The 21,688-nt window shown below is 35.6% G+C and overlaps 2 long non-coding RNA genes across 2 annotated transcripts in view; one reads left to right on the top strand and one right to left on the bottom strand.

Moving 5' to 3' along the window:
- Positions 1-9,332: 9,332 nt before the first annotated feature.
- LOC136849785 (uncharacterized) lies at positions 9,333-20,500 on the bottom strand. The gene is made up of 3 exons (XR_010856425.1): positions 20,380-20,500; positions 13,512-13,640; positions 9,333-9,987 (listed from the first exon to the last, which is right to left on the bottom strand). It is a non-coding gene; the product is annotated as an uncharacterized lncRNA (long non-coding RNA).
- The window catches only part of LOC136849786 (uncharacterized), a 113,310-nt gene continuing 102,569 nt past the window's right edge, over positions 10,948-21,688 (top strand). The window contains exon 1 of the long non-coding RNA XR_010856426.1: positions 10,948-11,392. This is a non-coding gene — a long non-coding RNA (uncharacterized lncRNA). The remainder of the gene's footprint in view (positions 11,393-21,688) is intronic.

The following is a 21,688-nucleotide window of genomic DNA, read 5'->3' on the forward strand; positions in this document are numbered from 1 at the left end:
GACATAAGGAGTAATGTTTGATAGCTTAACATACCACACCCTCTCTCCCCTACTTATTTTGCTGTGTAAGTCTAAGAATCTCCTTCCCTTTAAAGTCGATTATAAGGATGGGTAAACCGGACAGAATACCAGGAGTCCTATCTTCTGAACCAGCTCATCCCCAGGAATCCATGGGCTAGTCCTAAGGGGTGGGTCTGCCCTTGAGGCATTATTCGTAAACGCGACCGAAAAAATGCTATATAAAATGAAAAATTTAACATTAAACACGTGTATCCTAAACCAAGACTAAAAGTTCTCTCTCTCTCTCTCTCTCTCTCTCTCTCTCTCTCTCTCTCTCTCTCTCTCTCTCTCTCCTACCAAGGTTTTTAATTTTCTAACAAGTTAAGAAACAAACAACGTTAAGGAGTACAATAAACATTAAACTGGACTCTTTTGTATGATTTCGTCTCTTTGTGTGTGTGTGTGTGTGTTTTGCATCTTTGGCTATTAGTTGCAAAAAAAAAATGTTAAGGGCAGGGAATACAAAATCAAATTTACAGTATAAGGATCGTGAGAACAAAAAAGGAATCCATGTCGTAAAATGAGAAAGTCCCAGAGGGACGGCAAAATGCTCGTATGAATTAAAAAAAAAAAACCGTGGCTAGTTAGCCTAGGTTTGACTTGTAGGAATTACTAACTAATAAATACGTGATGGACCAAGATACCAGATCATTACAATACTGTAGATTCTGTAAAATATTGTAAAAAAAAAAAAAATTCTACTTCATAAAAGCTAAAATAAAATTATTATGACAAACTCAAGTGAACTCTCAAACACTATCTTAGGTTAGGCTACCTAAATTCCGGATAATGCATATTTTCGTCATACTGACGACGTGATCTTTCAAGTCAAGCCATGGCGATACATTAGGAGTGAATTCAGGCTCAATGTCCAACGTATGATAATATGAACTGGTGTCATATTCATAATAAGCTATGTTAGTTTGCTTTGTGAACTGTTTTATATTCATGTAATTCCGTCTTGTTTACAGATGGCGCTTGGTAAGTGGATTTAGCAGACGCCAGAAAATCACGTGAAATCGAGCAAATAACATAAACAACATAGGACAAAATGTTAAGGTTGTGATTATGTATTTATAAATCTACAACAATTCCTAAAATACAAAGTACCTTAGGCGTATTGGGGTTACTTTTTAATGCTCAAATTCATGGCTGTGGTTTCAGTGCAGAAACTGTAGAAAAGAGGAATTAGTGATAGAATGCAGTTACCGTTGAATTTTCATGAGAATAAAAGACATCTTATAACCTTCCATTCACACTATTATCGCTAACATAAAATCTAGAAGATTGGCTGGGAAAATCAATAGATATCACATTACATTTTCAACCTGGCGAAACCATTACGCATCAGTATTTTTGAGCCGAATTGGTACCCAAGAAACACACGGAATCCTTAGGTTAAAAGGTATATATCATTAGGATCCTCACCTCATGACGATGCCATCCTAACTTACTTTTCTATCTGGGTCTTTAATAGACATGCATATTATTACCGTTACTCCAAATTAACAACCATTCTGATGAAACAGCCCTAAAAGACCACTGACTTGCAAAGCAATGTTCCACGGCATAAGGACTATGCGTGAAAAAAGACGAATAAATAAAAGCACCTTGGAATACATTAATCAAACCATGTATGATTAATACGCTACAATTTTTGTACACCGGTGAGAAATACCTAAATAATGGTGTTAATTCCTTACCATTCCGCAAATACTTACGATGTTACGATGGACGTTCATGTTCGTGACAATCCGTTCGTATTTCTTTCACCTCTTCTTCTTGAATGTTGCCTGTTTTCGGTCACAGTTCAATATTGACAATATTTAATCGCAGATGCTAATGCGTCTTCCTCTACGGAGCGCAGTTAAACTGTACGATCACCGAGATAATTAGTAACTTATATATATTGCTCTACACACTTTCGGCTATCCTACAGGGATAACATGGTAGTTAGGCTCATGTTGTGACTTGTTGTCACATGATGCATTTTGGGTAATAAGAAGACGCTTCGCGTTTGGCTGTTGTTTGTAGCAATGCTTTGTGGGTCACAAAGAATCTGAAACATGATCTCTGTATCGTATTGATAACTGTGAAACTGATCATTTCTATAAATTGGCTGAATTTGACGGACCTCAGCAATAAAAAGAAAGGTTTGGAGACGGTTCAATAATTCCCCTGTAACTGGAGTTCTTCGACTTCCACAGCTTCAGCTTTGTAACAGTTACGAGAGCTTAGGTCACGGTATTCCTGTGACTGGGATGGCTACGAAGACTTTGAGAGAAGCTGAACTTGCAGTAATCAGTTAAGGAAAGTCTTATACTTTCACAGATTAGGCTCTGTAACTACCACGACAGATCAGGCCACGGTAGTCCTGTGGCTGGGTAGGCTACGAAGCCAGTGGGACTACCTAAGCTTGGAGTAATTAGGTTAGGTTAGTTTTAAAGAAAGTTAATTTAGGCATGTATCCCGTAGTTTCATGTACCTAAATGTATACGTCTAGTCATTTTCACACTTCGGGTTAGGCCTATTTGAGATTTCTCATATTAGGTGACATTAGTGCCTGTCTGCTCTCAACGTCACAAACCCTCTACTTCCTCAAAACTAATCATTTTCAGCAGAAATGAACACCAAAACCCTCTGCTAAATAGGTTTCAGTGCGGAAATATTTTATAAACTCACTGACATATTTTATATTTTTAAGATTCTTATGTTCCTTTTAGTCTATTTCTGTTAAATAATCGCTAACTTATATCTACTACAAGAGTTTTTATTATGTTACATCAGATGAAAGTTTGCTTTAAAAATCTAATATTAGGATACACATATAAAAAGTTATAAATATATACACTATATCTATAAATATATATACATATATATGTGTGTATGTATACAAAAGCCGTACACCTTTCAACTACAGTATAAACCTTTTCCATCTAGAGTCTAGACTCTAGACTCAAGAGGGTAAGCTCCATAAGTTATTAACCTCCCGTTATCGGGATTTTCCAAAAAATCCGTAGCCTTCACCATATTCGTAATTTTGGCCACGTGGCTTCGGTTCTGTTTTTTTATCTTTTTGGTAAATGGCTCCATTAGGCTATCGCCAAAATGTCTGCCTATTGGGTGTATTTCAGGTGTAAATCAGGAGACTTCAGGAATTATCAGTCAGGTCTTTTACTTAAATCTGAGAGAGGCATCACATAAGGTAATGTTTTTTAAACTCGACAATGAGAGAATTTTTGAAAAATTGCCTGTTTTGTGTCTTTACGACCGGTCTCCAAAATTCCTCGAAATTTACAAAAATGATGAACAGCATTTTATAAGAAATGCCTCCGTATTTTTCTAAAAATGACGTTACTCCTTGTCCAAGGATATAACCATATCATCGTTGAATATTTGCTTACAAAGAAACAAAATATATTTATCTCGAATCCCATTCAGGGCAATAAAATTCTTGAACGTCGATCTCTTTACAGTTACTGTATATTCATTACCTCCGATCTCATCAAAGCCTTGTATTTTCTTGACGTCAGTAACACTGAAACCAACAATGATCATTTTTGCAGAGCCATTTAATTTGTTGACATTAAACGAAAGATGTCAAGGTATAACTTGTGTGATTCAGGGGTTTTTCCTCCCGTCTGCAAATGGAGTTACCACCGAGAAGCAAACAAGCCCATCTGGGTATGATCTTATTTACACCGTGAATGCCAAATGCCACATCGTCGTGAAGGGCACGGCACAGGGTGGAGTGCCACGAGGTGATGTGATGCCAGACAGGCCGGGTAGGGTGGAAAACGACGCGGTAAGAAGACCAAAATTGGCACTCGACTCTTACCACCAGCTGGCACCAGCCATCCGTGTGTGTGTGTCTCTCTCTCTCTCTCTCTCTCTCTCTCTCTCTCTCTCTCTCTCTCTCTCTCGTATGTTTTGATGTTATGAGGCTGGGGCTTCGTAAACATCACTTAGTCTGACGCACTTGGCTGTATTTACAGCCTGAATATCGCCTCATGTAAGTGCCATTACCCGATCTGTTTTTCCTCTTTCTTTTCGGGTAATGTCGTCTGCGACGCCATATTCTTCACATCTATGGAATATGACCCCATATAATATTTTCTGTTACCTGGTTTTCAGGGAGTATCCAATAATTTTTTGTTAGTCTGCGTATTCCATGAAAGTATCAAAAGAGAACAAATTGTCATTTTGTTGTAATAAGCAAAGATTTAAGTAAAATATATTCAGAGAGAGAATGGGGATGATGGCGTTGCTATGTGCACAAGGCTTGCCTCCAGGAAGGTAAGCACAGAATATGGATTTGGAAAGATATATATATATATATATATATATATATATATATATATATATATATATATGTGTGTGTGTGTGTGTGTGTGTATGTATGTATGTATGTATGTATATAAGGAAGTGAATTTATTGGAATAGAATGGAATATAAAATTTAGGCCAAAGATTTATGAGGTCATTCAGCGCTGAAAGGTTAACTGAAAGTGAAAAGGTCTTAAAGGTGTAACAGGAGGAAAGCCTCGCAGTTGCACTATGAAACAATTGTTAGGAGAGGGTGGAAAGTAAGATGGAAGAAAGAGATATGAACGGCGGTGAAAGTGAATACGACCGGAGATACAGTTAAAGGAATGAAAGGTGTTGCAGTTAGGGGCCGGTTAGAGGCTACAAAGCACCCAAGTTACGCCTACAGTCCATCACATGAGGTGCACTAACGGCACTACCTCTCTACAGTGAAATGAATTTATTACTTGCTTATTTGTTTTATATATTGACATACTTATTTATTTTTATTAATCTTCCAATGTTTCAGAGATCTTTCTAGTTATAGGTTAAAAAATCTGTTTATTGATATATTAAACATTTTACCTATTTATTTTATAGAAGGCAAAACAAACACCACTCCTGTAGGGGGGCAGTGCCCTCAGTGCACCTCATGCGATGCACTGTAGGCATTACTTAAGGTTCTTTGCAGCGTGCCTTCGGCCCCTAGCTGCAAACCCTTTCGTTCCTTTTACTGTACCTCCTTTCATATTCTCTTTCTTCCATCTTACCTTTCACCCTCTCCTAACAACTGATTCATAGTGCAACTGCGAGGTTTTCCTCCTGTTACGCCTTTCAAGCCTTTTACTGCCAATTTCTGTTTCACCGATGAATGACCTCATAGGTCCCAGTGCTTGGCCTTTGGCCTAAATTCTGTATTCCATTCCTAAGTAATGCCTACAGTACACCACATGAGGTGCACTAACTCCCTACGGTTGAGTGAATTTATTGCTTACTTGATTATTTTATATATTAACATATGTAATTACCTTTATCGTTCTTCCAGTATTTCAGAGATTTGTCTAATTATAGATTCAAGGAATATGTTTCACGGTATGTTAAACATTTTACCTATTCACTTTATAGAAGGCAAAGCGAACACCACGAAGCACCAAAGCACTTGTACATAAAGGATTTTATGTCCCTCTGGTTTCAGCCATAAGTCGTTATCGTGACTCCTGCCTGACTTCAGAGACACCTACGAGAATTGCTCTCTTTAATGCCGCCTGTGACATCTGCCACTCGGATGTCACCGGATTCGTTCGAGCGCCATTGCGCCTCCATAGGTGACATCAGAGGCTATTTCTAGAAGCACGACCGCCTCAGATTTTATGGCTATCGCCAGGTGGTTTTTACTGGTTGATTTGGTTAACAGCTGCCATTTTGTTTGTGCGTTTATTTTTTCTTTACATATATATATATATATATATATATATATATATATATATATATATATAATGTGTGTGTATTATATATATGCTGTATATATGTGTGTGGGTGTAGATATATATATGTATATATATATATGAATATTATATATATATATATATACATGTATGTACAGTATATCATGTATATGATATATTTATATCGTATGTACATGATATATATATAAAAGTATATATGATATACTGTATATATATGATATATTTATACTGTGTATATATCCTACCAGGGATCCTAGGTTCGATTCCTGGCAAACCCTGAATTTTGGGGGGCATGTTTTCTTAAATCTCATCGAGCTTCCTTTTACCTGAACAGTGAATTGTGTGCTTGGTCGTTATTCGAATGAGGTGGGTCACAACCAACGTGGATATAGGTATGGGACGAGCAACCGCATCCCGACTGACTTATCGAGAACCGGTAGGCTAACTCTTTCAGAAGCCACCTTTCTGTGGAAAAAGAAATATGGTAAAGGAAAACATATATATATATATATATATATATATATATATATATATATATATATATATATATATATACTGTATGGTGTGTATATACATTATATATATACATACACACACATTACTGTATATATATATATATATATATATATATATATATATATATATATATATATATATATATATAGAGAGAGAGAGAGAGAGAGAGAGAGAGAGAGAGAGAGAGAGAGAGAGAGAGAGAGAGAGAGAGAGAGAGAGAGAGAAATGAACAAGTAACGTAAACATATTGCAAGTAGTTGTAAAATGATACCAGATATACTTTTATAAACATTCATTGAAAACGGTCTCTGCAAAAACTTATAAAAACGCACAGTTGGAAAAACTGAGTCTAACCCTTAAGGCGATATATAATACAAATCAAACCTGTTGTTATTAAGTCTAATTTTGCTGCATATGCATCAACTGTCATATTAATAATAGATAATGTGTTGTTATAAGTCTTGGTAAAACCGGATCTCTCATGAGACAGTACATGTATATGTGTAGTAGTATATGTATATATATATATATATATATATATATATATATATATATATATATATATATATATATAAATAAAATATATATACATATATATATATATATATATATATATATATATATATATATATATATATATATATATATACACACACAGTTATATTTCATTGTTTACAGCATGTGTATATATATATATATATATATATATATATATATATATATATATATATATATATATATATGTATATATATATATATATATATATATATATATATACATACACACATGCTGTGACAGAATGAAATATGTGTGTGTGTATGTATATATATATATATATATATATATATATATATATATATATATATATATATATATATATATAAATAAATATATATACATATATATATATATATATATATATATATATATATATATATATATATATATACACACACATATTTATATTTATTGTCACAGCATGTGTATATATATATATATATATATATATATATATATATATATATATATATATATATATGTATATATATATATATATATATATATACATACACACATGCTGTGATTTGAATGAAATATGTGTGTGTATATATATATATATATATATATATATATATATATATATATATATATATATATATATATATATATATATACATACACATGTTGTGACTTGGAATGAAATATGTGTGTGTATGTATATATATATATATATATATATATATATATATATATATATATATATATATACACACACACATATTTCATTCCGTCAAAGGTGCATGCTTAAAAATAAGGTTTAATAAATGTTGATAATTTGTCTGTTCAGCCTTAAACAACAAGAATCCTTAGAAGAAAATACATTAAAACATACTTCATACTGTAACCGCATGTTAAAAACAATGTTAAATATTGTGTTAAAGTCTAAATTAACGTCCTTCTGCTAACCCTTAATCCCTGGCACTTTAGTTAGAAAAATATGTTAAAAAATAAACTATGTTAAAATAAAGCAAACTCATTGGAATTTATAAAGGATATCTTATATCAATGAATCTAACTGAAATATATATATAATATATATATATATATATATATATATATATATATATATATATATATATATATATATATATATATATATATATAAAACAAAAAAACATTTAAGTGTGTATTACGCATTACTATGATTATTCTCAAAAACATTATTAAAAAAACTTTTAACTAAAATCATCTACGTTTTTTTATGAAAACATGATAAAAAGGCTTGCAATGTTGTTGGAGTTGTTGCATATCAATATAATATAGTCATGCAAAAGGTACAGAAAAATCTTTACCAACAAAAAATTACAAAAAGAATCATAATCAACAAAAATTACTAAAAACACAATAAAAAAAAAGTGGTGCAAGAGGCATGCCCAATAAATTTTGTAGAATTTAACCTGCAGTAATCTTAAATAGTTACAGAAACAGCCTCACAAAAAATCAGGAAAAATAGTGGTTGGTAAAACAGGTAAAGCTGTAATATGAGTCTCTGTAAACATAAATCTCAATAAATTAAAAAGAAAAACAACTTGATATTAAGTGGAATATAAACATACGCACAGTTATTACCATAGTTTAACTGTAGTGTATAATTAGTGACAAAAATCATTTAGACACATGGCCCACACACACACAAAAGAAATAAGGAACCTTTTAAGCTCCTGAAAGCACTAGGCTTTGTATATATGCAGATTTTATAGTTTCAAAGTTTATACAGTTGAAAACTTACACAATGAGCATTACAATGTAAAATTAAAATTTGCCAACATAGTTGCTCAAAATAAAACTAAGTAAAAACGAGGACTGTGCCGATACAACCCCGACATCATTACACCTTGACCTGATAGACACTTCTTACAGGACATTTGCTCTGAAGCTTCGAAAGCGATGATAAGAAAGGATTCACTTCACATCGATAGTTAGTGTTAGTTCAACACACGCCATTTGCGAACAACTTTTAAGAATGTATGATAGTTTTTCTGCATATTTTATATTTTCTTTAATATTATATATATATATATATATATATATATATATATATATATATATATATATATATATATATACACATAAATAAGTTCATTTGATTTTTATAAATAATTTTTAAAATATATGATTAAGTTACTGTAATTTATGTAGACTTGGGGAAGACTGTTGATTACAATGTTCACTAGGAGCAAACCTATTCATGATAATTTCTTTTGTACATAATACTAACTCTTTGACAAAACTTAGGTGCTTATATATATATATATATATATATATATATATATATATATATATATATATATATATATATATATCGTGCATAGACAGGGCAAGGACTCCTGGTATCCACAGACTGTAGATTTACATTCTACCATTTACCGAAGTGGTGAAGCAGCCTGAGCAGTAGTCATTCATAATAAAAAAATAAAAACATGATTTTCTTTTATACATAAAGGTAAATGACAACAGTGTTTTTTGAGGCTATAACAGACGCGCAAGCAAAGCAACGTGTTTCAATCGTGCTGGGTAACGAAGCCGTTAGTATCGTGGAAATCTTTTACTTTTGACATTCGTGCGATGGAAATTTGAAGCATTTTCAGATCCTTTAGTTGCATCCTTACTATCTACAAGAAACCAGATTTCTTCTTGAGCCCTCTTGGTGTCACGACCACCAGCAGAAGCCCAGTGACCAGGACGAGGTCTGTAGCTCGGTACAGGACATTCTCTGCGAGTACCAAAGTCTAGAGAATGGTGAGAACCGTCACCTCTTTTAGCGTAAGGTCGGGAGTGGCTGATGGACTTACGTCTGCTCGCTGAGGTATGCAATGGTCGACTGTCAAAGACTCTCGCGAAAACTAAAGCAGGTCTTTCCACTTCGTTTATCATGGGAATAGATACTCCTCCACTTACCAAGAAAGTGATCCTATCCAGAAGACCTGAAGGGACTTTCTCCTCCAGTTGCTCACTTGCACTGTTCTTCTGTGCCCCAAAGATGCGTCCTCCCGTTGGGGAAATCATCGGAGTTTCATTACTGGGTGGAGAATAACTTTCCTCCCAGCGAGAAGTTTTCTGAGTTGATGGTACTATTAACCTGTAAAATGATATTACATTTAACAGAGTATATATATATATATATATATATATATATATATATATATATATATATATATATATATATAAACATGCTGTTAGATGTAGTATGATAAAGTGCTGAAACCGATTCACATTCGGGAGTATGAATGAATGTTGAAACAAGAAATTTAGACCATAAAGACAAGTATAGGGGCACTTTCAGTCATTCAGCACTTAGGAAAGAGGGATTGGGAATGGTCTGACAGCAAGATAAAGAGATCGAGAAAATAAAGGAGATGAAGTACATAGACGTGTAGGTGAAACTGGGAGAAAACAACAGTCACACTATGCAGTAATAGTTAGAGATGCTGAACAGCAAGATAGAAAAAAGAATGCAGGAATGAAGGCAAGGTAAGCAGCTAAAATGTTGGTGTAGCTAGAGGCCGAAGCGACATTGCAAACGCCCTTTAGTAATGCCTACAGTGCACCGCGCGAAGTGCACTGATATCTCTACCCTCTTACGGGGTATGCGTAGTAAAAACGTTTTGGAAGAATAAAACCTCAGGATCATCATTACTACATTTACGTCAGTGTAAAGAGAAAAATATTTGAATTACAGAAAAGACTGTGTAGGCCTACAGTAAATGCATTACTCACCAGATTAAATAGAATCGTCATATCTTCGAATTTCACATTATCAATAGACGCAGTTCGGCAAATGGTCTCAAAAGCCGATGTATACATTACTCGAATGCCAGCAGTTTAAAGCTGACAGAGAACTGACACCCCAAAAATGTATTCTGTAGTCTAGTGATCTAACCTTGTAGCTCCAATGTCAAACAAATAATAGTCTTGATAATTATTACAGCAATTCATGAAATGCAATAATATCATTTACAAAATGCATGCCCTAAGTGAACAAGAACTGTATGGTAATGGTAAACTTGAAAGATAGTCCGCTTCCCGCTCCAACACCGGCGCACTCATACGACTGATTCATGAACTATTTAGTTGTCTACTCTGGCAGTTTAAATTCAACAGTGGCCGTTGTTTTATATTTTGTTTTGGACGGACCCAGTTTATTTGTCCACGAATTGCAGTTTTCACTTACGTCACGAAGTATTTTCGTTGTGTCTTGCATTGCCCAGAAGCCTATTACTCTCGCTAGGCCTTACATGAAGACAGATACAACAATTGATAGTAGTGAAAACGTGCTCCATTGGTAGCCCTTCACGAGTGATAAATTAAGCTACGGCGAGATGATGTGTAAATTTTCACTGTATTTCCTCTGTAGACGAAATAGAAGTAGTGCTTGCAATGTCACAGGAGAGCAACGAAAGTGCCAAAGCCAGTTATAATGTAGGAAATCAGATAAAGAAACACAGAAGAGTTTCGTGACGTCTGCACATCAACAGCAGTTATTTGTGAGTACCAGAATAGTTACGCCATTATCATCTCGTATTATCAGTGTTTATACTTTTTCAGGAATAGTGAGTTGTGGTGTGAATTTCGTAGTAAAATAGCTCAATAACATGGAGCCCCCATTGTTTAATATTCTCTCATTAACTCTGCATCACGTGGTGATAGTTTAAGAATTTTTATTAGTATGAGTATGTAAAGAATGATGAAAAAAACCAAGCACAAAATTAATATTACCGTAACAACAAAATCCTTAACCAGATTTAAAAAGACTATTGACTTTTGGTAGATCTAAGTCGGCTGTCCACTGTGAGCCAGGCTATGGCAGTTTACGTTTATCTATAGAACTTTACCTGCTGAACAAGAATCTAAAGAAATATTTTGTCGCTCGGCGGTAATTAAGCTGTAAATTATCTTAGGACTGTAGCTGATGGTAAAAGGGACCCATTGGGAATTGAGGTTTTGGGTGGGGTAAAACACTTTCGAGAATAGCTAACGGTAAGGGGGACCGTTAGATTCGGGGTTTTAGAGTGGGGAGTAAATAATCAGAGAAGGTTTGGCACTTTATTGTTGTATTTCCTGTTATATATGTCATTTGAACCACAAAAAACAAGCGTAAAAAAAGGGCGAATAAATGGACAGCGGGAGCCGTTCCAAAGGCACTTTTCATGCATTACTAGTACTGCTGATTCCAGGCCCTATCACTCATGCGCTGTCTTACAGGTGACCCAATCACCCGATGCCTTCAACTGAGAGAGAAGTATTCTAAGCTGGTGTTCCGCAGTGAGCTAGACTGTGGTAATTGACGTTTTCCTATGTTATATTACATGTTTACAAGAATTTAAAGTAATATTCTTTTTACATTTTCTGTAACCCCTGTGGCTAGCGTGGCCAATGAAACATTACCGCCTGCCAGAACATATGAGCTTGCCAAGAATATTTCAAAATGTTGATAAGGCGCGAAGCGCCTTCCACCACCTGTTTATGTTTCTTCGCTCTGACCGAAAGCTTCGAATAGTGTCCAGTTGAGCTAGACTATGGCACTTGACGTTTTTCTGTGCTATTTTACTTGTTTTACAAGAGTTTAAGGTAAAATTTTTCCGGCCGGCTGTAGCTAAACTGTAATTTACCTTTGAACTGTATAGGTCAGTGCAGGGGACCCATTGGTACTGTTGTGTAGCCTTCAAAGGTCAATTACAGTTTAGCTACAGCCGGCCGACAAAATATTACTTTAAATTCTTGTAAAGCAAGTAAAATAACATGGGAAAACGTCAACTGCCATAGGCTATCACCGTACAGAACCAGCTTAGAATTAACGGTTTCTGAAATAGCCCGGGCCATTACGCTAGGAGGTGATTGTTAAAAGTAAACAGGGATTATTTTTTCCATTCTTATCTGTCGAGAATTTTTTTGGGTTAAGCTGCCTAGCCTAAATACATTCCACTTTGGCTGTTAACAATGAGGGACCATATTGGTTTGTGTGTGATTGCAATATGGTTGTTTAGGAGAATTGCAGTGAAAGTTATTGAAATGATTTTGAGAAGATTCGAGTTGAGCATGCCAAAAAAGGTAGCATAGACAGTGAGGCTGTGAGTATTCTTCGGAGATAGACTATTGTTTTTCACGCAGAGGATAAGCTGGTGAAAATGTCAAAATCTGAATTTCAGGATTGAGAGATGGCTGCTAAGGCTTTCTTAGTCTTATCAACCAATACCTGCTATCTTCCTGAATGCACACAAGGTTCCTGCTGGCATAGCTTATGGAAAGTTACCTAGACATTCTGCCGATAACTTTGTGCAGGTGTTTAAATAGGCCTGTGCTCTGGCAGGCCTGCACAAGATTTTATCCTTAATTCAGTAATTAAAAGAATGAAGTGCATAAAGGTATTTATAATTTCTGCTGAAATGAATAAACCATATGGAACTGCCCACATAAATTAGGGTTCTGCTTTGGGAGGCCTGCACAAGATTTTATCCTTTATTCAGTAATTTAAAGTGTATAAAGGCATTTGTAATATCTTCGGAACTGCGTAAACCATTTGGAACTGCCCACATAAATTGGGTAGGCCTACCTCTGATCACATGCACATGCTGTTTACGTTCTGTTTCAAATTAAAATACTCGCCTTGTGAGATTTCTTCTGAAGAGCATTTTCAGAAGTAGGGTCTCCCTCTGTAATTCCTTGAAGTTCTCTCATGAAGAACCACTCCGCTGACCTTCGACTAGGGAATCTCTCATCCATGTTTCTTGGTACCTGGAAAGATGTAATCGTGAAAGGTGTCAGGTTTAAAGAACTATCTGTTGGAAACAAGATGATATTGTCTTAGATTATGCTATATACTTCAGAATAGTTTTTAAATTAAGTCACAGAACTTTGTGCACACAATATTAATAAGTTCTTGGAGTTTTAATAAATTTCCTAACATTCACAGTGCTGGCTCCTTAGCAGTTTCCTTGACGAAAATAAAAATAGTTGTTAAATTTATATATAACATATATATATTATACAATACATATATGTATATATACATATATATATGAGTATATATATATATATATATATATATATATATATATATATATATATATATATATATATATATATATATATATATATATATATATATATATATATATATATATATATATATATATTAAGTAAGTAATCCTTCATTATCGGACTGATAGAGCCAAGAGTCCATTGAATAATGGCGTGTAATAAAATCTATGGGTGTCCAAGGGCTATTCCAAAACCTTCCTCACCTAACCTTGTCAATAGCACATATCTGGAAACACTCAGTATGCCTATAAACAACAACTGTCAAACTTTAAATTGAAAGCGTTATGCAAAGGTTAATTATCTACCTTTTCCCCCATATTTGTAACAAAAAAAACACTGCATAAATACACTATGAAAAAATGCAACCCGTTCATTTTCTCTCTCTAGTAGCCTAAATGGCACAGTTCAGTAGGCAGGTAGCCGACCCACAGCCTATCATGGTTTTTATGACAATGTATATGCAGCAACTTTCTCATCAGTTGTTTCCATATTGTATTACCATACATGCGATAAAAATATATGTGAACTGTAGACCTAGGCTAGCCTAGGTGTTACACTCACAGTATCTATTTTCAAAAGTCAAATAGGCTATTACAGCTGTCTTAAAGATAAAGGTAATGGTAATGAAATGGTTATTTAACTTAAAGAATCCATTTATACTGTATTATTATATTGATATATCATCATCGTAATATGTATAAAAAAAAGATTGTGCCACTATTTATAATGTTTATGTTCTCAGAATCAGCTGACTGAGCCTACTACTACTAGTGGAAAAACAAGGAAAATAGTTTTTTAGTTGCTAAAAGAAATGAATGTATTCATGAAATTTTTATTATTTTTTTTTTATTTGTTGTACATAAATATAAAATGGGTATACAATGGTAAACTAACATACTGTACATTATGTTGGGTAGTTTATGGTTTACTGGGGCAACCGCGCAATAACCAACCAAATCCCTCCACATAGGTAAGTAGTTGGACCACGACCCCAAGCAACCCCTTTCTAGCACAGAATTAAACTTTTAACATGTCGTCTTCCCATCCGTCTCACGTTCAATTTGCTGCTGCAAATCCGGTCACTATTATTTATTTGGTTAAATTATGTGACGTTGAAAGTGAATTGCATTTGTTTCTGGTGAAAAGTGGCCTTTTAGGCGATTTAATTGGTCTGTGTGGACAGTGTAAGGAAGGAACAGTTAGTCTTGTGAAAGATGAAAACAGTCCCCGGGAAAACCCCTGTGGGAAGCATGCGCAGTGCAATATTACCGCTTTCCAGAACATACGTGCTTGCCAAGAATCTTTCAAAGTACAGATAAGGCAACGAAAGCCTACTTCTACGCCATAAAACTGAAAAAGTATGTAAAAACCGACTGCTAAATTTTGTGATAAACATTACTTTCGTCTCGTCGCCATTTTTGTTGTGTCCCTCCACCGATTTTCTTATCAGAGATTACCGCCAGCTAGTGGTAGGTTCTGACTAGAAAACTGGCTGAAGACAGGGTTGCCCCAGTAAACCGTAGCCGCTCCATTATGTTAAAGTAAAATCCCTCAAAATTACAAAACAGCTGTTTACCGATGTAAACATACCTCAGTTGTTCTCTCTCTCTCTCTCTCTCTCTCTCTCTCTCTCTCTCTCTCTCTTCTCTCTCTCTCTCTCTCTCTTACCTCAGTACTGTGCATATCCTTAATTAAACATGAATTACTGTATCATAAACATAAAAATACAAAACTAAAATTCCAGGAAGTTCACAATGCTATCGAATGAGAACGTACATACATGTTGCTTTTTTTTTTTTTTTTTTGCTTTGCTTGATTTACCCTACCATATTTCATTACAAGTTTAGTTGACTGTAGGTATGATTATCGCACATTTCATAACAGTACACAAGAAAATCTTTTATATCTTGATATTTCATTTCCAATCACCGTGAAAATAGTTAAAATACGAATTTCATATGTAGGTAAGGCAAACTGGCTGTAGGAAGTTTACCAACGGCATGGAATGAGTGTGTCCATCTGTACATATCCTATGCACATGATTGAGTTTATCTTTTGGTTTGTAAAAATTAAAAAATGAGAAAATGCAATAAAAACATAAGTGACAATACTGTAGCATAAAATATAAACAAAATAGTGCAGGAGGGTGTGTGTCATTGTACAGTACTTAGGCTTCAATCTAGACATACCTGTTATTATTCTCTCCCCGTCTCTCCACACTGCCCCTCCTCTCCCTTGGTGCCCAGTCATCCAGTCCCCTCCCCCCCACCTTGGAAACTTCACGAGGTCTCCCCCATCCCACAAAAACCCTTTCTCAGTCTTTCTGAGTGTATGCAGTGTTACCAACATGTTCCTGAGGCCGTGAAGCATTGCTAACCATTGGAGGGTGATTTTTCAGTTTCTAAAAAATTGATACATATATCTATCGGGCCTTGGTCCCTCATGCGGGTGTGTTGGATAATGTCAAGTTCCTGATAATTGCGAAAATACTGTGTGTGTATATATATATATATATATATATATATATATATATATATATATATATATATATATATATATATAATACTAATTTGTTCCTGTAGATGGTTAACCATCCGATTTTCAGGAACTTTTGTATAAGATACCAGCCCCTTGCTTTGTATAAGATTAGCCTACCAGCCCCTTACTCATAGACATGCACCCATGAACCAACCCCACCTGTATTGCTGCAGCCTATTACATAATTGTTGTAACGTCATTTTAGTAGCAAAAAATCAATCAGTCCTTCTGCCTTGGTCAACGGAGGCACGATGGGTTTTAACAAAACGTGCCTGAATTGGCCTGGTACGCTTGGGATTTGAACCAGTCTTCCAGAGCGCACACAGGTTCATAGGGATGCATTAAAATTGTGCTACACTCATTATAAGTTAACAAAAGAAAGAGCACCATGGGCGTTTAGTTCATTTACCTTGCTCGAGCATGCAGATTCGTTAGTATAAGACGTAAAATAATGGCAGTTTTTTGTAGCCTGCGCTAATAACCACCACCTTTCATACATCAGTATCATTATCCAGGTTTATTGCAACTCATTCAGTCTGTCTCCATTCCCATTTGTTTGTCAGGCCCACTTTTTAGATTATTTGATATCTTCTGTGTCTTAACTTTTAGTATATAGACCTACGTATATGTTTAGTCATTTTTCGTAAATACCTGGTTTTAATTTTTTTTTTAGTTAATTGGACATATTGACAGTATGGATGGCGTGCACGTAAAGTTTTTTTTCCAATATCCTTTCCTCCCGTGCTTTGTATATGCCAATACTCCTACATGTATTTATGCTTCCGGTGGTATGAAAAAAAAGCATACCTTAGTTTAACCAGACCACCGAGCTGGTGAACAGCTCTCCTAGGGCTGGCCCGAAGGATTAGACTTATTTTACGTGGCTAAGAGCCAATTGGTTACCTAGCAATGGGACCTACAACTTGTTGTGGAATCCGAACCACATTACAGCGAGAAATGAATTTCTGTCACCAGAAATAGATTCCTCTAATTCTTCATTGGCCGGTCGGAGAATCGAACGCGGGCCCAGTAGAGTTCTAGCTGAGAACGGTACCCACCCTGCCAGTGAGAAACTAATCCGGTGGTATGTCTGTGTACTATATCGATAAGTTTTTTTTTGTCATATGTTCACGAAATTCAGTAGTTCTGTTTCTCACAGACTGATTATTCAGAAGGCAGCAAGTTATTACTTATTTGCTGTCCGCGATCGTTTTTTTTTTTTTTTACTTTTGCTTCATGGTCGTTGTGCTGCTGGCAAGATCTGTCTTAAATTGTGCCTTGACAAGCTATTCGTTTTGTCTCATCTGAATTACTATCCGTTCATTTTTTCCCCGCATGGTGGTTTACAAACATCGATTTATTGGTACAAAATACTTTTTTCATGTTACGCTATATTTAATTAAAGATGGACAGTTGTTTGATATGCATATATTTCTTTATTTTCCTTGTACTCGGGTCCCGATAAAAGTAGTTTGTTATATGATAAGTGTATTGTCAATATGTCGTTCCCACACTTTTTATTTTGCTTTTACATTCGATTTGCCGGAAAAGTCCTGGAATAGGTATCTGTTTTGCCTACTACGTACATTCTCACGAACCTGACGGCCCGCTGTGTGGTCAGCTGATTTTAGAACTGACGTATTGTATTTTTACTGTTAATTTGTCTGTATAGTTTATTCATTCAGATTTTAGAGCTATATTCTCCATTTGCTTACTCGTGGCTTCCGTACTTATAAAAGTAAGTATAGCTTAGTTTTACCAGACCACTGAGCTGATTAACAGCTCTCCTAGGGCTGGCCCGAAGGATTACACTTATTTTACGTGGCTAAGAACCAATTGGTTACTTAGCAACGGGACCTACAGCTTATTGTGGAATCCGAACCACATTATAGCGAGAAATGAATTTCTATCACCAGAAATACATTCCTCTAACTCTTCATCAGCCGGCGGCGGGAATCGAACTCCGGCCCATCGAATGACGGTCTGAAGCTCAGCCAACTCGGCCAAGATCATATCAGTGTAGATTCCCCCAATATTTGAGTCAGTGTGTGTACATGGGACGGGTCGGTAACGTTCTCGGATAGCACTCTGCTGGGCCTGAGTTCGATTCTCCGACCGGCCATGAAGAATTAGAGAAATTTATTTCTGGTGATAGAAATTCATTTCTCGTTATAATGTGGTTCGGATTCCACAATAAGCTGTAGGTCCCGTTGCTTGGTAACCAATTGGTTCTTACCCACGTAAAATAAGTCTAATCCTTTAATCAGCTCAGTGGTCTGGTTAAACTAAGGCATACTTTTCTCATGGTATTTTCCTGCGGGCACTAACATAGACCCATTCTTATATTAGGCGCATCTTAAGACCACGTTTTCCTTTACGTGTTATGGTCACTTTAAATATTTTTTTTGTCGTTGTTGTTTCACTACATTGCATGTGGTACTACTAGTTTACAGACTTCACATTCAGTCGGATTTCCACCTGATATGCCAAATACACAAACAATGAGTAGCATTCTTTACGTATATACTTGCAAATGATACACCGACATCTTTACAAGATTCATTACTGCTGCGTTTCCTTATCATTTTCACGCTGGTTTTTCGTTATTTTTAGTTTTCCTTCGAATTTCTATGATTTCCTTTAGTTTCCACTCTGTAACCTGCCTGTTTTCCGCACTGGATTTGGTTTGAGACTTAATATTGACCTTACTGGAGGTACATTGAATCATAGTAATGTAAAAAGGCTCTTCCTTAAAGAGCGATTTGTTCTGCTCTTCGACGATATTTTCACATTCATGCATTGTATTATTACACAATACAATGAATTTGCAACTCACACCTTAGGCCTAACTAACATAAGTAGGCTATATAAGCATTTTGAACAATTCCTATAATGTAGCCCAGACTGCCTATGACAAGGAGTTCGTATTAATTCGTGGTGGAATGTGGAGAAAATATGCAGCAAACAGCTTGTGCTTAATCCTCACTCTCTATATTGTATTTTGAATGAAAATTTTCATGCTAAGCATCACGTTTTTAAAAGGGAGTTTTTCAGCTAATGATGTACTGTTGCAACAGCAAAATCTTCTCGTGCTAGTGTCGCAATAAGCAACCGAGCACTTTTTAACTTTTAAACTTATTCACTGGAGAAGAGAGGTAACATTTATCAAGTAAAGTAGCAGACAACTCAAGTATAAGGAAGTGCGTTACGAAGTAACCGAATGTATTTAAAATGGAGTAAGAAATAACGGTCAAGTAAATTTCATGACTATAGAATGATAATTTTGATTGAAGCTCAGATCAGTTGCTTGCCTCTCAATGGCATTTATGCTTAGAAATCTTCAAATTTGAGTAATTTTCGACACTTGGTACTATGTAGCAAATTCACCCATTGTTTTTCGTATTCAACTCTCCTGCAATTGAGCCTTTCTCGTGTTATAGTCTGAATTAGGACAGTTTACTCTTTCAAAGGCAACAAGATATGCTTCTGCGCTTTCGATGAAAGCATTTTCCGTATAGGCCTACCGTGGTTTCTGGAGATTTCATGTTAAGGCTGAAAACCCAGTACGACTTACCATTTTGCCATCACGTAGTTAGGTCATGAAGAATATTACTTATTTCTGCTACCAGTACTTGATATTAAAATAAACAGTCCGGGGAGTTGATGAGACTACAAAAATTTGTTCTTATAAACAAGTTTACCGTAAGTCAAAAAGGTATGGTAAGAGCGAATGTGTAGGCTCAGCCCTCCAGTCAGTCTCCCTCCTGGGCCGAAAGGAACATTTATTTATATAGGAGGAACATATTAAAAATGAATTAAAGTGAAATAAGATACAATACCGATAAAATAAAGCATTTGATATCGTTTTGATACAAAAAGGTCCATGACAACTTACAATATTCTGCTTCAAGTCTCAAAAGTAGAGGAGCCAAAGTTGACGCCAGCGCGACTGAGTTGCTTCTGATTTGCTGGTTCGATGTGTTTCCGCTTAATGTCGAACCTACCTTAGACGCTCATTATAAAGAATCTCACACTTTCATAAATATCAAGTCCGTTAATGCCTTTATTCACATTAACAATAGGGTCTAATTTTCCGTTTTCGAATTGAAAAAGTCACTAATTTTCATATCGTTAATATAGTTGCCTGTTTTGCATACCGTAATTTTGAAAACAGCTAGCTTCGTGATAATAGCAGCTGATGCACCGTTCTGTGTATCTTAAAATACGTGCAGCTTCTATGATGATATATATACAGCTCGCCTTCCAGTAGTATGATTTTGGAGCGTGTAATCAGTCTATCCCATAACTGAATGGCAAGAGCCCGTGCCAGCACAAGGCTGGCTAAATCTAAATCCATCCATCCGTAAGGGGGTAGTGCTGTCAATGTACCTCACGCGGTGCATTGTAAGCTTACTTGAGGTTCTTTGCAGCGTCCCTTCAGCCCCTATCTGCAACCCCTTTCATTCCTTTTATTACCTCCGCTCATATTCTCTGTCTTCCATCTTACTTTCCACTCTCTACCATCAGTTGTTTCAACATTATTTTCAGCATTTGCCCTTTGGCCTAAATTTTATATTTCAATTCTGATATAAGTCTAGAAAGATTTGTCGGGAATTTTTATGTTCTAGCGTAACATTTTTTCACAGTGATAAAACATGAAATGCATATTTGATGTAGTGTTTTGATAAACTCGTCAAAGACTTCCGCCCCTTTTTACCAATTCTTGTAATTATTACGTGCATGTGCGCAAGCGACCAAGTATAGCGTGCATTGCGGGTATTTATTTGTCATTTTGCTGACAGCATGAGGAACCCTTACACTGATAAGCTAATAAATTTCTCTCTCTTTTCTCTCTCTCTCTCTCTCTCTCTCTCTCTCTCTCTCTCTCTCTCTCTCTGTATGCATTTTGCAGAGCTTTCCCAGGCGGCCTGAACGAGCGGCTACCTGTTATCCAACTGAAAGGTCACGTGGTCTAGGCCAAGGACACTGTAGTAAATTACTCTTGGCGTTGTCATGTCACTGATGGTACACAAAGTAAATGAGCAAGCGATTACAGTATATTAATCGATACCGGGAATGAATATAGCTCTATGTACTATTGATCAATTGCACTGAGAAGAATAGTACTAGGTTGTTACCAAGGCTCTAGTGTTGCAACAACCAAATGCCCTTGTCTGCTTGTGAAAAGAAACCGACTTGTAATA

This window comes from Macrobrachium rosenbergii, chromosome 21, assembly GCF_040412425.1.
Source record: "Macrobrachium rosenbergii isolate ZJJX-2024 chromosome 21, ASM4041242v1, whole genome shotgun sequence".
Taxonomy (NCBI): domain Eukaryota; kingdom Metazoa; phylum Arthropoda; class Malacostraca; order Decapoda; family Palaemonidae; genus Macrobrachium; species Macrobrachium rosenbergii.